Here is a 14360-nt window from a genome sequence, read left to right on the forward strand (position 1 = left end):
AGAACACACCATATCTCATTATAATAATCTGGGCTTCATCCTTTGCCTGACTTTAATTATTGTCCATTCTCAAATATTTTCGATTACATGACAGTTGAACTACTTCAGCCTGTCATTAATTGTAGGCCTCTTTAATCTGAACCTTCATTTTCTTTATGGTTACATTTATTTTCATTACTTTAGACACTTGAAAACAGGTGAACTCAGTCTCATTTACATTGTTTTGTGTAGCATGTTAATTAAACTTTTCAAAGCATCATCCAGAGATTGTGGCAAAAAAATCAAATTCGACTTTCTATTTTTTAAACTTTTACTTGTAAAGAAGGGGAGAAAACCATGAGCTGATAGTATAAAAAACCCTCAAAACTCAGATCTTTTTCCCCTCTGCCTTAACTCCCTCACTAATTGGGTCCAAGCTTCCTCACTAATTGGGTTTCCAAAGAGAAAGACAATCAGAACCATATTTTTCTCGTGGTAATTTAACTGAGGTATAAAGTATTGATTAGCTTATTTACATTTCCCCTAAATATGCTTTACACCAAAGGGTGAAGAATGTTGCAGAGGAGAAAATAAAAGCCTCCAACTTGTTTCAGTTTATCGAGCAGGGAAAGGTGTGCAGGTAACTTGAGAATCTTTGCCAAACAGTCCAGCACAAAACAATCAGCAATACAAATGAGGGAGAAAAGGACAGGCAAAGTATTTATAGAATGTAAATACTGGGATTTTTCTTTCCTCTTCACTTTCTCTTCTGTTATCTTCACTGCTAGTGACAAGTATCATTTTAATTTGTAGGGAGGGTTGCTAAAGCAACTTTCAGGAATGTATTTAATCAGATGGCAAACTGAATTCACAGAAGCTATAATGAGGATACAGAGTGATGGATGCAGGACATCCTTCTTGTTACCTTCCTAATCCTCCAAGGTCACTCAGCTGACGTGTGACCTTGCAATTTAGAAACTGCCGACCCAGATCTTTCTCCTGCCCCACGGGAGGATGATGTAATCTAGAAGCTCATGGGTGGGGCTCTGCTACCTGATCTCTGCCAGAGGTGGGAGCAGCCTGCTGGGATGGCAATGCAGGAAGTATGGCTGCAGTGAAGAGAAGTTCCTTCAACAAGAATCTGTGACAGATTTATTCAGATCAGAAACCCTGCAAGTTTCCCAATTGCATCTTGGCAGGGAGGAGGGGGAAAGGCATCCTCTTTATCTGGCCTGAGAAACCCCAGTAGGACTGACCTCCAGGGCCAGGCTATTCAATATTTTACCTGAAAGTATAATTGCTTAAGTCACTGTAGGAGGATATCTGAAAACTTCCCTGCACTTCTCAGAGAAAACAGGTTGTTTCAATAAGTTTTTAGTAGGATTTATCAAAAAAATTGTATGTTTTACAAATGAAAATTTGTAGTTCCTGCAGTGTTGACCTCCTGATTGTGGTGGGCCTAGTGTGCTTTTTGTGGAAGTCTGATGTGTGACAAAAGCCTTCCAGAGGGTGATTAGCAAACACAGTAGCAGCTAATTCTGATAAACTGCGGGTGAGCAAATAGACCTTTGTGTAACTTGCCTTGTGTGCTGAGCATTGGAAGGGACAGATTTGGGATGGGGAGAGAGAGACTTAGCAGGTGGGCTTCTGACACTGTTGCTCTGCCCGTGTGCATCCTAAACGAGCTGCTGCGATACCATACACATTAACAGCTCATGACACGTCATATTTTCAGGGTCAAAACAGTCAGTAAAGTAGGGGGTGTGTTAGTCATTTCTTAAGAGATGGGCATCTGCATGGAGAAAGAGAATAGAGTGAAATGCTTAACAGTGTACAACAGCCTAGGGGACTGCAGGCAAGGTGTGTGGTCTCAGCCAGCATGGCTCTAATGCCCATTCAGTCATAGGCAGTCCTTCTTTTTCTGCTCTGGAGGGGTAGTTTGTAGGGTCTTTGGGAACCCATCTGAATGGTGAGTGACTCCAAGTTTTTGTTTTCCTGAGTTAATTTTAGCAACATCTGTTTTCCAGTCTTGTTCACTGTGTGCTACACAAATGCTTTTGCTAGTGTGGTACAGAAAAGGAGGAATGATGGACAAGGTGGGTGGCAATTGCTTAGATTCGCTCTCTCTGTACTGCCACTCAGTGTCAAACCACACCATGTTACTGGGCTGTGTCAGATTATGTGTGGAGACAGCATTCCTCTTTCTTAAATACCATCCATTTTAGCCAAATTACATTCCTTTTAGTTAAATAAATAATAATTGGTTTTTTAAAGTTGGAGTTTGCCCTTAAGCTAGGTTTAGGAACCTACAAATTTACTGTTTTGAGCTGAACCAGTCTTTCAATTCCCTCTGCAGTCCTTAGAGAGAGCAAGGCTTCCCCAGAGAAATTCATCTTAACTTCCACAGGATGGGGAACAATTGCTTAACTCTCTCTTTTGACAGCAGGTAACCTAGAAATCTAGGTTAAATTAAATAACTCTCTCTATCATACTGAAGATATGCAGAATTTTTGTTTGTTGTCTGTTGCTTAAAACTCCCCCAAGCCTGGTATCTTCCACTGATTTCAGAGAGTTTTGGAGCAAAACCTGACACTGCTGCAAGTCTGAAACTTTGTCAACAGCAAAGTGACTCAATAAAGTGGAATTGGTTTGGGAGGGGAGAACTGTGAAGTGACACTCAAGCTCTGGCTGGTTACCTGTGTTTCTCTGGCAGTCCCCAGCAGAAGCTTAGTGTGTCACCCTAAGTTGTATGTTCTCAAAGTAGAAAAAAAACAACGTTAAAACAATGAGATTTCAAATCTGAACTGGAAAATGGTAATGCAGAAAGAGAAGGAGAGGGTGCCAGGGCATCAGAAATGGGCCAGCAGCTGTTTCATCTGGATCAGGAGCAGCTGAGTTTACCTGGCAGTGTCTTAACACCTGGACTGCAAAATGCAGTGGCTAAGGTGAAAGTATATGATTAATTCTGCTGACTCTGTTATGGGAAAATGGATTTCTGGCAAAGGGGTGGAAAGAGCAGTTGGGGGCAGTAAAGTAGCTCCAACCTTGGAACAATTTGCCTTTGGACATGAGAGCTGGAGCCATCAGCCTCTATGAGCAAGACCCTAACTAGGAGCAGATCAATGAGGACTGTCATTGATTGAATTGAGACCAGGATTTCAGTAATTCATGACTAATTGGTAATCACAGTAAGTAATTTCTAATTATGGCAGATGTGCAATGGTTGTGTTGCTGCCTGGAGCTGAACTGTTTACTTCAGGGTTGGGGCTTTTTTGGTGTTTCAGCATGGGAAGCAGGGCTCGTAAGTCCCTGTATTACTTACCTTTAAAAAGTATGACTTAAAAAGTAGGATTTGGCTGATGACAATGGATGCATGGAAGGACCATTAATTTAAGTGAAAGAAGGGTGAGTTCTTTCTTTTTCAGGCTTTCAGATACTGCTTGCTGACCTAAGTGTACTAAGTAACTGAGTAAAATATTTGTGGACGTGTACTCAGGTATGGTAGAAAAAGCTGATTTAAAAAAAAGAACTTACAGTAGTAAAGGATTTTTCTGTAAAATGCTGACATTATGTCAGTGGTAAATATAAGCATTCTCATCTCATGTTGATGTGATAGCCATTTCTGTTTATAGATACTTCTTGAGGAGATTCTTTTTTCAGAATAGATCTCTTCTGTCCCCAGTCTGGCTGGTTTCTGAAGAGCTGTGATAGTCAGTGAAAGATGTATGAGCCTAGAAAACAAGTTGACAGAACTGATGGCTTTATCAGGACAGTTGAAAAGAAAACTGAAATGTTAAATTTATACTTAGTAAGAAGTTTGGGAAAAATCTGGTTTTCAGTTGAAAAAATACTGTAGAACAGAAAGGTATTTAGTAGGATTTTAACATCAGGGTTTGATCCTCTCTTTTCCCTAGCACCCACTACTGAGGGGGGAGTAAAAAAATAAAAATAGTTGGAGTGTTCCACCAAAGGGAGGAAAAAATAGTCCTTTGATCAGCTGCACCTGCAAGTCTCAGTCTGGGAATTAGCAGCCTGGCTGCCGCCTGAGTCTATATTGGAATGAATCCTGGTTTCCCTCAGAAGGAAACTCTTATACATGGTGAGACACAGAGTCTGGTGACCAGGAGAACTTCCCTGAATGAAGATGCAGACTAAGACAAAGTTCCAGTAAGGTAGCTGAAGGCTAACAGCAAAATTCAGTTATTTTAACTCCTTAACACTTGTGCTATACCTTTACAGCCTGTTTCCATCAAACACCCAGGAAGGGTTATTACTATTTCTGTTCTACAAAAATAAACAGAGCTGTTGAATGTGGTGGTGGGAAAGATGCAAGGAGTTGCCTCACCCTTCTGCTTGTCCAAACTGTGTCCAGGGCCTAGTGTTCAACAATTAAAAAAAAAAAAAAAAAAAAAAAAAAAAAAAGCCCAAACCTACCCAGCCTCCTTTCCCCCAGCCTAAACCTTACCTGTATCTATGACTGCAATTAAGGGTAAAAAGCCTCAGCTGCTGTTTGGCTCTGGAAGCACCTGCACTTAACTTACATTGTTAAAAGTTGTCTGGATTCCACCTGAGACTGAACCGCATAGCACACAGTTTGACCAGTGAGTGTTGCTACTCCTTTCTTCCAGATCAAAGGAGCAGAGGAGAAGGGAAGAAGCTAAAAGAGAGGTTGATGACACACAGACCTTCATACTGCAGACCACTGCTCAGTGAGCCCCAGGATACAGGTAAGCTAAACTCTATTTCTTTCTTGAAGGAAAATGTGCAGGTATTACCTGATGTTTGGCTGTGTCAGAGGGGGAAAGTTGTGGAGGAAAATGCATAAACAACTAGTAAAAGTAGCATCCATTTTCTACTAGCCCTAGGCAACTTCTCAGTGTGTTGTTGGGTCATAGATATGGTTCTGAGGCACCTGCAGTTGTGAGCTATGTAGGGCCTTAGTAGACTAACACAATTCTGGATTCTGCCCTAGAGGTGAGACTACAAAATGATCCATTTTTAAACCAAATTCTTCTGTATTTCTTCTTCTGCCTTGTGTGATGCTTTCTCTCACATCCAAATGTGACTGCATCAGCAATGCTTCTGCTATGACCAACTTAAAATCAAATGAAGAAGTAGAAAGTGCAGACCTGAGGTCAGTGGTAAAAGTACCAGTTTTCTAGATGCTCAGTACGTGATCATCAAAAATATAATAAAAGTGGTAGAACTAAAATTGGTGAATAGTAACAACTGAAAACTCAACTTCTAAATCCAGAATGAATTGGCAGAGTGACTCCTTTATTTCCAGTATATGCTCTCTAATTCAGAACTTTCAAAACCCACTGGTTTAGGATTGTACAGACTATCACAGGCTATTGAGTTACAATGGCATAATGAGGTAGCTAACTGCGTGTTTTTCTCCTCTCTGGCACATTTGAAGTGAAAGAAAAGTATTTTAGTGTAACACATTGTATTTGCCATTACAACAGCTAAAGAGGGTGTGCAAGAATAGTTAGGGAAGCTCAGCCACAATAGGATACCATGTGGGGTCATCTTTATCTTGATTTTTTTTTTTGTCTAGCTCTTTCTCTGACGCTGCTATGGAGTGTGTGCATTTTTGCAGCAGTTGTTCTCTGCACTTTCCTGGTAGGGAGGAACATTCACAAATACTTTGTGAAGAAGGTCTGGGATCGAAATTGCAGTATCATAAAGCTTGCTTTGGCAGTTGAATGGTTAACAGCACCAGCATTTACACATTTGACTGGTTTGAGAATAATGAGTGAAATTCATAATTCCTCCAGAGCCTCATTCACATCTTCTGCATTAAGAGTCAGCAGTTCCACAGGTAAACCCACATGAAAACAGTCCAAGTGAAAGCCACTGCTCAAGTAGCAAATCCTGTAGGATATTGAACTGGGGAAGCTTCTCAAATGGGGAGGTGTCAAGGGACAGACAGCAGCTTTGGCTCACTAATGATCTAGAAGAGTATGTGGAGAGACTTTAAAAGCGCAGGTGGATGTGCTGTTCCACTATGTCTTTTTCTTTAAAACGTTCCTGTCCACACTGTAGTTTTAATTAAGGAAAAGGGAAAAGTTGGCTGCTAAACATAATATCTTTGGACCAATGCTCAAGCACAAATTGAGCCATGCAAACACATGGTCAACCACCTTGGTTAGTTCTGAAGTGGCATTGATGAAATCTTCTGGTTTGTTGTTGAGTTTTTGGGTGTTTTCCCCACTATTTCTTTGCTTAGTTTTACTCGAAAGCTGCCATTACTATATGGTAGCTGAAGGCCTGCCCAAAATTTTGCTTTAATAATCTAATTTTTAGCAATTCAGCATATTTAACCTCGAGGAGTAGGAACAGTAGTGCCACAGATTGCTGCGCGTGTTCCCAGGGGGACTTGGTTGGTTTGGGGGCGGTTTTTCAATGTTACTTCTCCTAAACACAAAGGAAACAAAGCGTTTCCTTTGATCTGAGAGTGATTCCATCCAAACCATGCTAAGAGTCACGTAAGAATCGGCGATAAGGACAGAAGCAAGGCAAGCTTAAGTTAGGGCCGGAATCGTCCCAGTAGGCTCAAATATCGCGACAGAGCGGGGCAAACACATCCTTAAATTCGCTGCCTGTTGTGTGTGACAGCGAGGCGGTTTCGGCCTTTTCCTCCAGCCCCATCCCGTCCCGACCCGGAGCGGCGCGGTGCCGGCTCAGGGGGGCTCGTGGTGCCGGGCCGGGGACGCGCTCCGGGAGCGGCGGGAGCTCTGCAGCCCGCGGGGACAGCAGCGCTCGGAACGGCAAAGACAGGAGCTCCCCCCAAACCTCGGGAAAAGGAGCCAAGGGAGCGCTGCGCTGCTCTGCTCGCCCTGTCTCTGCTCTGCTGGTGCCGGTCTCAGGCTCATGATGGAGGTGTGGGGGGGTCTCAGCAGGCAGCCATGCCTTGGGCAGGTGGGATGGCAAGCTTGTCCTTATTTAGAGAGATGCAAAAGTCGCTTAATTCATAACGATTTTTTTTATTCCTGCACCTATAAATAAGTCACTCTCATCTTCAGTGTTTTTAACCTTATCACTAGGAAATAAGTATTGGCCTTTAACCTAACCTTTCTGCATTGGTGAGTTTACCATCCCCTGTGTGTTGGCACAGCCTTCTCCTTCAGCAGACTTTCTCCCTTTTGGGAACAGGATTTTAGGTGTAGGTGCTGTCTTAAATGCTGGTGAGCAAGGCCCAAAAAGTTACCTGGCTTTGAGATGAGAGCCATGAGAGAAGTACCTTCCTTCCAAGTGCCTGCTGGCATAGGTGCTTCAGCCTGGGGTCTGAACAGGTACAATCCCTTCATACAAACCTCTAAATGTCCTTGAAGTTTCTTTAATTTAATTTTTTTTTCTTTCCTAACCCTATGGCAAAATAATGTGTTACCACTTTGTCTCTAAGAAGGCTTTACTGTGCCAGTAAAAACCTAAGCCTCAGTTGTACAGGCAGCAGCTAAAAAGACTATGACGCTCAGTAGTATGGGAAGCCTTGCTGGAGACTGTCACTGAGCTAATAGGAGACTTTAACAGGGCCTGGAGAGGTGGAATTTGCCAGAGAAGATCAGTTGGAAAAGTACAGTCACCCCATTTTGAAAGGCACTGGTCAGAAAAGTCTTTATGCTACCGGAAGTTGCTGAAGGCATGGCAGTTTGGAGGTGGGAAAGATTTTGGTGGGGATGATTGACTTTTAGTAACAAATTAAGCTAGAAGCTTTGAATTAGATAGGATGGTCAGTCAGAGAAAGTATATAAAGCACAGATGTTCATGTAGGTTAGAAAATATTCTGGGGTGGGACGAAGGGGAGGGATGCACCTCAGTTGAAAAGATAAAGTAGGAGAAACAGGGAGATGTAAAGAACTGGATGAGGCAACAGTTCAGGGGTAACTTGGAGAAGAGAGAGGGACCCTCATCTTTAGCCAGCTAAAACATTTGAGCTGTCAAGCTGGAAATCTTCAGACTTTTGTTGCAACCTAAAATATCTTCATCTTTTTAGCTTCATTTAGGTGAGGTTTGGGTGATGTTTTAGTTTTGTGGGGTTTTTTGTTTGTTTCCTACTTTGGAACCTGGAGTATCTAGCTCCCAATAACTTGTTGAATTTAACTACTTTATGATAACTCAGAAGTGCTGAGTGGATAAAGCAGGACCCTTGGCAAAAGCCCATATATTGTGAAGGTCTCCAACAAAGTCACCAATGGAGGATTACAGTCTTCATATTTTTATATTCTCCAGTGAAGAGTGTTAGGAGTTCTCAACATTTTTAATAAGCTGGTTAAGTGCTATGGAAGAGAGAGAAGTAGGTGTGGTGTCAGCCTTGACCCAGCTTCCTTGATTAGTGTACCCAGCTGGACAGCAGAAATAATTATGTCTGACACGGTATCACAGCTGTGGGGACTGGAGGCTTGTATGAATCACAGAAGCCTGACAAATCCTGGATAGGAGAGTTTCTCTACTCCACTGTGCAGACTTTTTCTTTCTTTGCACTAGAAGACCAGAAAGATGTTCCACACTGTTTCTTCCTAATTTTGGCTCCTTTGTGGTATCCTCTCCAATGCTGTTTTCTTTTGGGAAGGCTGCTCTTGAGTATCTTCTTGGCCCACTTCCCAATTGCTTTGCTACTCAGATGATTTTTAAGCCCCTGATTTTACCTTTTTCCCCATGTAAATGAAAGCATCAAGTGTTTCCCTTCTGAGTTGAAATGATACAACTATTCTAGGGTTCATAAGGCAACTAAAATGTATTGTTTCTGATGGACACTGTTCTTTGCACCTTGGGGGAGAGGCCACCTAACTTAATGGTTATTGAGATCAAGAAGGCTTACTTATTTTCTTATAAGCTGCCATTCAATATATTAGAATGAATAAAACCTACAAAGTTTAATAAAGATTTACAAGAAAACCCCAAAATGGCCTCTTGAATCTTGCACAGATGTATGGCCATGCTGGACCTCTTCTCTAAAACTCAGTCACCTTGATTTTTCCCTTTTATGCTCTGCCTGATGACCTTTACAAGACTAAGTGGGAGATCCATGCCTTCTCTGGCTAGACAGGGAATACTTACTGTTCAGGCTTCCACCTGCTTCCATTGATTCTGACTCATGCAAAATCCTCCATGTAGGAAATATGGAAGAGGTACTCCTCCCTTTAAGAACACTTCCATCTTCTCTCTTTCTTCTTTAATACAAAAAATGTGGATTTTTTTTTTTTTTTTGGGGGTGGGGAGAGGACATAGACAAAGAGAGAGACTATAAAGTATTTGAGTGAATCTGTTTATTCTTCCATTTTCAGACCCTCGATTTTTCATTCATACAGTTTTCGAGGAGGGAAGCACACAAAAGGACAATCCCCTGCCCCACAACTCCTTCAATTGTTTGTTGCTCGAGTTGGGGGAAAAGAAGTGTGTGAGAGCGTGTTCCCTGGGACCGTGACTCCATCTGCAGGCAGGAGCATGCCACTCTCTACAGAGAACCACCACGACCTCCGTGTAGCGTCCAGTCCCTTAGGTCTTTAGTGACACTGCTGAAATCCCCCGGTGTTTCTCAGTGCACAGCAATAACTCTGTCCCTCCCAAAACCTAAATGAGAATAAGAGTATGATAAGTCAAATTATGTGGATACCTCATGAATTTTACTTCCATGACCTGGGCACCTTTGGTGCAAGCAGCCAACATATATGAGGGGTTATATGAGTAAATTTGTGTGCTAACTAGTGAAAGGAGAGAATAGCACTAAGGAAGTATGGCTGCAGGTTAGCGAGAAAAGCAATTAAATCCTGTGGCTGCAGCACCAACATGTCAGGGATGTGTTGATGATAATGGTTTGCTGGGAACAGCAGCTTTAAAATTCTACATCTAACTTTGTTGGTGAACTACCACAGGCAGAGTGCATGTCCTCAGCTGAAAGGTGGAGGGTAATGATGCTTTGCAAATGTCTAAGAAAAAAGACGGCCAACTTCCAGTACTTGCATTATAGAGGTATTAAAAATACAGTCACTCTTCTACCTGCTCTGCAGTTATAAGCTCATTTAGGTTGTATAGTCCTCAGGATACTGAGGGAAGAAGAGTGAGGAAATAAAACACCAACCTCCAGTTTGGAATGATTAATTAATATTTTCCATTAAGTAGCTCATAAATCAGTAGTTTCTTAGTATTCTAAGAAAAAGTATCTGGACATTAAAAAGTTCTGGATTTCATAAGGGTGTTTTTGGTGAAGAGTCCTAATAGCTAAAAAAGCCTGGTGGCATATTTGTGTTCTGTAAACTACTCCCATAAAACCAGACATGAATACCATGTTTAGGAAACAATAAATGCTCATATTACAACACTTTCACTTAGATTGGGAGAGTCCTCTTAAGAGCATCTAGTCCAGCCTCAGTGCTTGAACAGTTAATCTAAGTTGTTCAGGCAACTTCTCTGGTCTACCTGTGCCAGTGTTTGACTCTTGTAATGGTTAAAAAAAAATATCATGTTTTTGTGTTCAGATGTGTTGTTTGGTTTGGTTTGGGGGTGTTCCTCTCGTTTAGGTTTTGGGTTTGGTTTTTTTTTTTCATTTTGTTTCCCTTGCCTCTTATTCTGGCGATGGACACTGCTGAGAAATGTCTGACTTCTTCAACCTCCTTCCCACCCATCAGGTATTTGTACAAATGGATGAGATCCCTCTGAGCCTTCCCTTCTCCAGGCCAGACAGTCTCAGTTTTTCAGCCTCTCCTCATACAGTAGATGCTCCAGTCTCTTTAATCATCTTTGTGGCCTTGTACTGGACTCGCTCCAGTAAGTCCAGATCTTCCTTGTGCCAGGAAGCCCTGAATGAGATGCAGCATTCCAGAAGCAGCCTCACCAGCACTGAGTACAGGTGCAGGATCACTTCCCTCTACCTGCTGGCAACCGTCTTCCTCCTGGTGGCCTTCTTGGCTACAAGGGTGCATTGCTGGCTTGTGGTCACTGTCTTGTTACCAGGATCCCAAGGTCCTTCTTGGAAAAGCTGCTTTCCGGCTGATAGATGCCTAGGACATGCTGGTGCCCAGGGCTTTCCTCGTTACTTTGCATCTCCCCTTTTAAACTTCAGGACATTCCTCTGCCCACTTCTGTTGAGGTAGTACTTCTGAAAGGTGACACAACCATCTGGTATTATCAGCCACTCCTTCTAGTTTTAAATCAGTTCCTAACTTGTTGAGGATGCAATCCTCAGCTTTTTTTGTATGGAAATGAAAGCTGCCTCCCTCCAGGTATTCTCCTTTTCTTCTACTTATGTAGTTTAGTGCTTCTCTGTGGGATTTTTCACTGTTATTAGTCTATTTCTTTTGGACAAATAATTTGCATCTTACCGTAAACTACAGACTTGAAAGAGCATCAGTGGCCTTAGAGCTGCTGAGAAATAGGGGCTAGAAACAGTATTTCCATATGTGTTAGCAGGGGTTGTGGAAGCTAGTATTTGTTTCTAATATCTCAATAGACAAATAACCTTTTCCTGTGTGTTGTACAGCCCAGTGGGGAAGTGCCAATGGAAGGAGAGATTTCCTACAGGCTGCATGCCTTCATGCTCAGCAGGCTGACTTGCAGCCCAAACCCTTCCGCCTGCCAGTAGGTGAGGGCTGATCACTGAGAGCATGCAGCATGGTTAAGCATAGCTGAATTCCCTGTGAAATTTGTCACACCAGGCAGATGAACTCTGCTAGAAGCTTAATCTCTGCATGGTCCTTCCCTCCCTTATCCTAATGGATTTCTTCCCCTTGGAAATGTAAAATTTCAGCAACAACATATTTTCTTGTTTCTCAAACATGCTTCTATCTCACCCTTCTTCAGGTATTCCAAAGAGGGCATAGTTGGCATCAGTAGCAGTTCTGTGCCCCTCTGTGCCTGCCTTCCTCCTGCTGTGTCAGAGGGAGATGCGTCTGGTGAATGCACAGTCCTCGATGGCAGCTGAGCTCCTTGGGGTCTTGTCAGCTCTCATGGTCCAGCGCAGTCTCAGTATTACTCTAGTGTTTTAACAATAGAAAACTAGCTAGTTAATTGAGAAACCAGAATTGATTTCCCTGAGGAATTTGCCACCTTGCTGGTGCAGCAGAGACTCTGCCTTTCAATGTAAATGTAACAAGGTGTTTAAAAACTTGGACACACTTCCATTTAGCAAACAGCTGTGGCTTAAAATGCTGTTGCCTTGCTACTTAACGAAGCTGCAAGACTTCTCACTGAAGTAGACAGGAGGATAAATACATTCTGTTTTGCCAATTGGGGGGTGGTTTTTCCAGGAGGGGGTAATGCCTTAAACCATGACAGGTGCTTGATAATAAGGCTGTGCCTAAATCTTCAGTTAGCCAGTAAACTATTCAGCAGAAGCAAAATGAGAGAGAGAGTTCTCTGGGTCTCACTCTGATTTACTTTACATGATTCTTAGGGTGGGGTAAAGTTATTGATTTCAATGCACATAAGTGTAGAATATAAAATTATGCAAAAAGATCAGGATTGGAGCAGATAATTATCCATTTTATTTCTGCATTTGTAACTGCAGTAGCCCTGAGCTAAGTGTTCCAGTCCTCAGTTGACTAAACAAATTCTTCTCATCAGTTCAGAAATTGCCTAGTGTTTTATGTTGTAAAATATTAATTTATTTTTTCTATATTTAATCTGTACTGGGTAAGAAGTTGCACACTCAAACTTGGGGAGAAATTCTGCGTATCAGGTATCCGTAGGCCTAACTCCAATAGTCCTGGGGTCATGTGAGTGCTTGGTTGGGGTTTTTTGGGTGTTTGGTTGGTTTGGGGGTTTTTTGGGTTTTTTTTTTGCAAGACAGACTTACAGTAAAGGGATGTGAAGGAGGGGTATATATTATATTATATGTAACTATATTAGATGCAATATAATTACATCTATAAATTATGTAATTATGAAATTGAAAAGCCAACAGAAGTTATTGTAAAGTAAGAATCATGAGATTTTCTCATAACTCTGAAGAAGCATCCTATAGTATTTAAGTAACAACAAAATTATGCAGACACTAATATGTGGTCCTTCTTCAGACCTATAGACAATGTATTTCTGGCCTGTGAAATCTAGGATTTTATATCAGCATGGGTTTAAGGCCACTAGCCTTAAAGTGTTGATTTTTTTAAAATTGAAATTAGTAGCTATATCATCTTTCCTAAGGTAATGTGCTATTCTAACAGCTGAAAACTATAAACACGATGGTTTTTCTGAAGAATTAATGTGTTAAATTTGCACCTCAACTAGAAGCATCTTGTGCTAAAGTTTGTTATGAAGTGATGATGGCTAGTTAGTTTGCCAGGATTCAGACAAGATTCTGAGAAAACTGGCTGTTTTTTAGCAAAGAGGCATAGGTCATATTGCACTCTTCCTCTTTGGTGCCTCTCCATTTGGAGGCTTTGAGACTGTAGTGGAATTCTTGGTCTTCAAGAACATTTGTGATTCAATATGCTCTCTGCGAGAGTTCTTGCCTAGAAGTGGCTGTGGGCCTTTCATTTTAAGAAAGAGGAGGTTGAAAACTTTGTGGAAGGAGAATTTGGTCATCTTTTTAAAAAGCTGAAGCCTGTGTGTCATTTAGGGTCCAGTGGTTATGCAAATGCATCTCCCACTTGATAATTGTTTGTTATATGTCTTAGGATGATACTCATCAGACAGCAATGGCTTCTGATAACTGCCCATTGGCCTTTATGGGGTTGGTTGGTGGCTTTGCCAGTCAGTAACTTGTCATTATTAATTATTCTTACATATCTGTTACTTAATGTTATTAGTTTAAAGAGCAATTGCAAACATGGATGATGGTGTCCATGAGCTGTTGTCTTATGGGCTTGTTCATCTCTTTGTGTTTGCCTTTCAAATGCTTCAGAGCAAAGAGAAGTTTGTAATCAAATGTTGTTTGAAGGATTGATTTGTAGTTACTGCTGAGCATGGAAATATTGGCATAAATTAAATCCAGAGTTTTTGCTGTTAAGGGTAATGGCCAAAACATGTGAGAGAGATGGTAATTTCAATTACACTAGTGAGCCTCGTTGTACATATTGAAGGTACAGAGGCTGTAGAAGGTATTTGCCTATGTTGAAAAAGAAATTAATCCAAAGACAGGAGTAACTTTAAAAAGAGCCTGTGGAGTCTGAATAACTCTCCACTGCATGCTCAGGAACACACACAACTGACCTGGCTTTCCTTTTGGTGGGCTATACTTAAAGCAGAGGCAGCCATAGTTTGGTTTGAGAAGGCCCAGGAACTGATTAAAATTGGTCTCACTTTTCCACTCAGTGCACATCTTTAAAAAAAATCTGACCCTGGGAGCAGAAATCTTTAGAATTTCAAAGAATAAAGCACAGATGCCAGCTAATTTTTAAGTTTCTGTTTAGCAACCTTTTCAAGTGTTTGGTACATTGCAT

Source organism: Zosterops lateralis (assembly GCF_965231275.1).
Source record: "Zosterops lateralis genome assembly, chromosome: 5".
NCBI classification, from domain to species: domain Eukaryota; kingdom Metazoa; phylum Chordata; class Aves; order Passeriformes; family Zosteropidae; genus Zosterops; species Zosterops lateralis.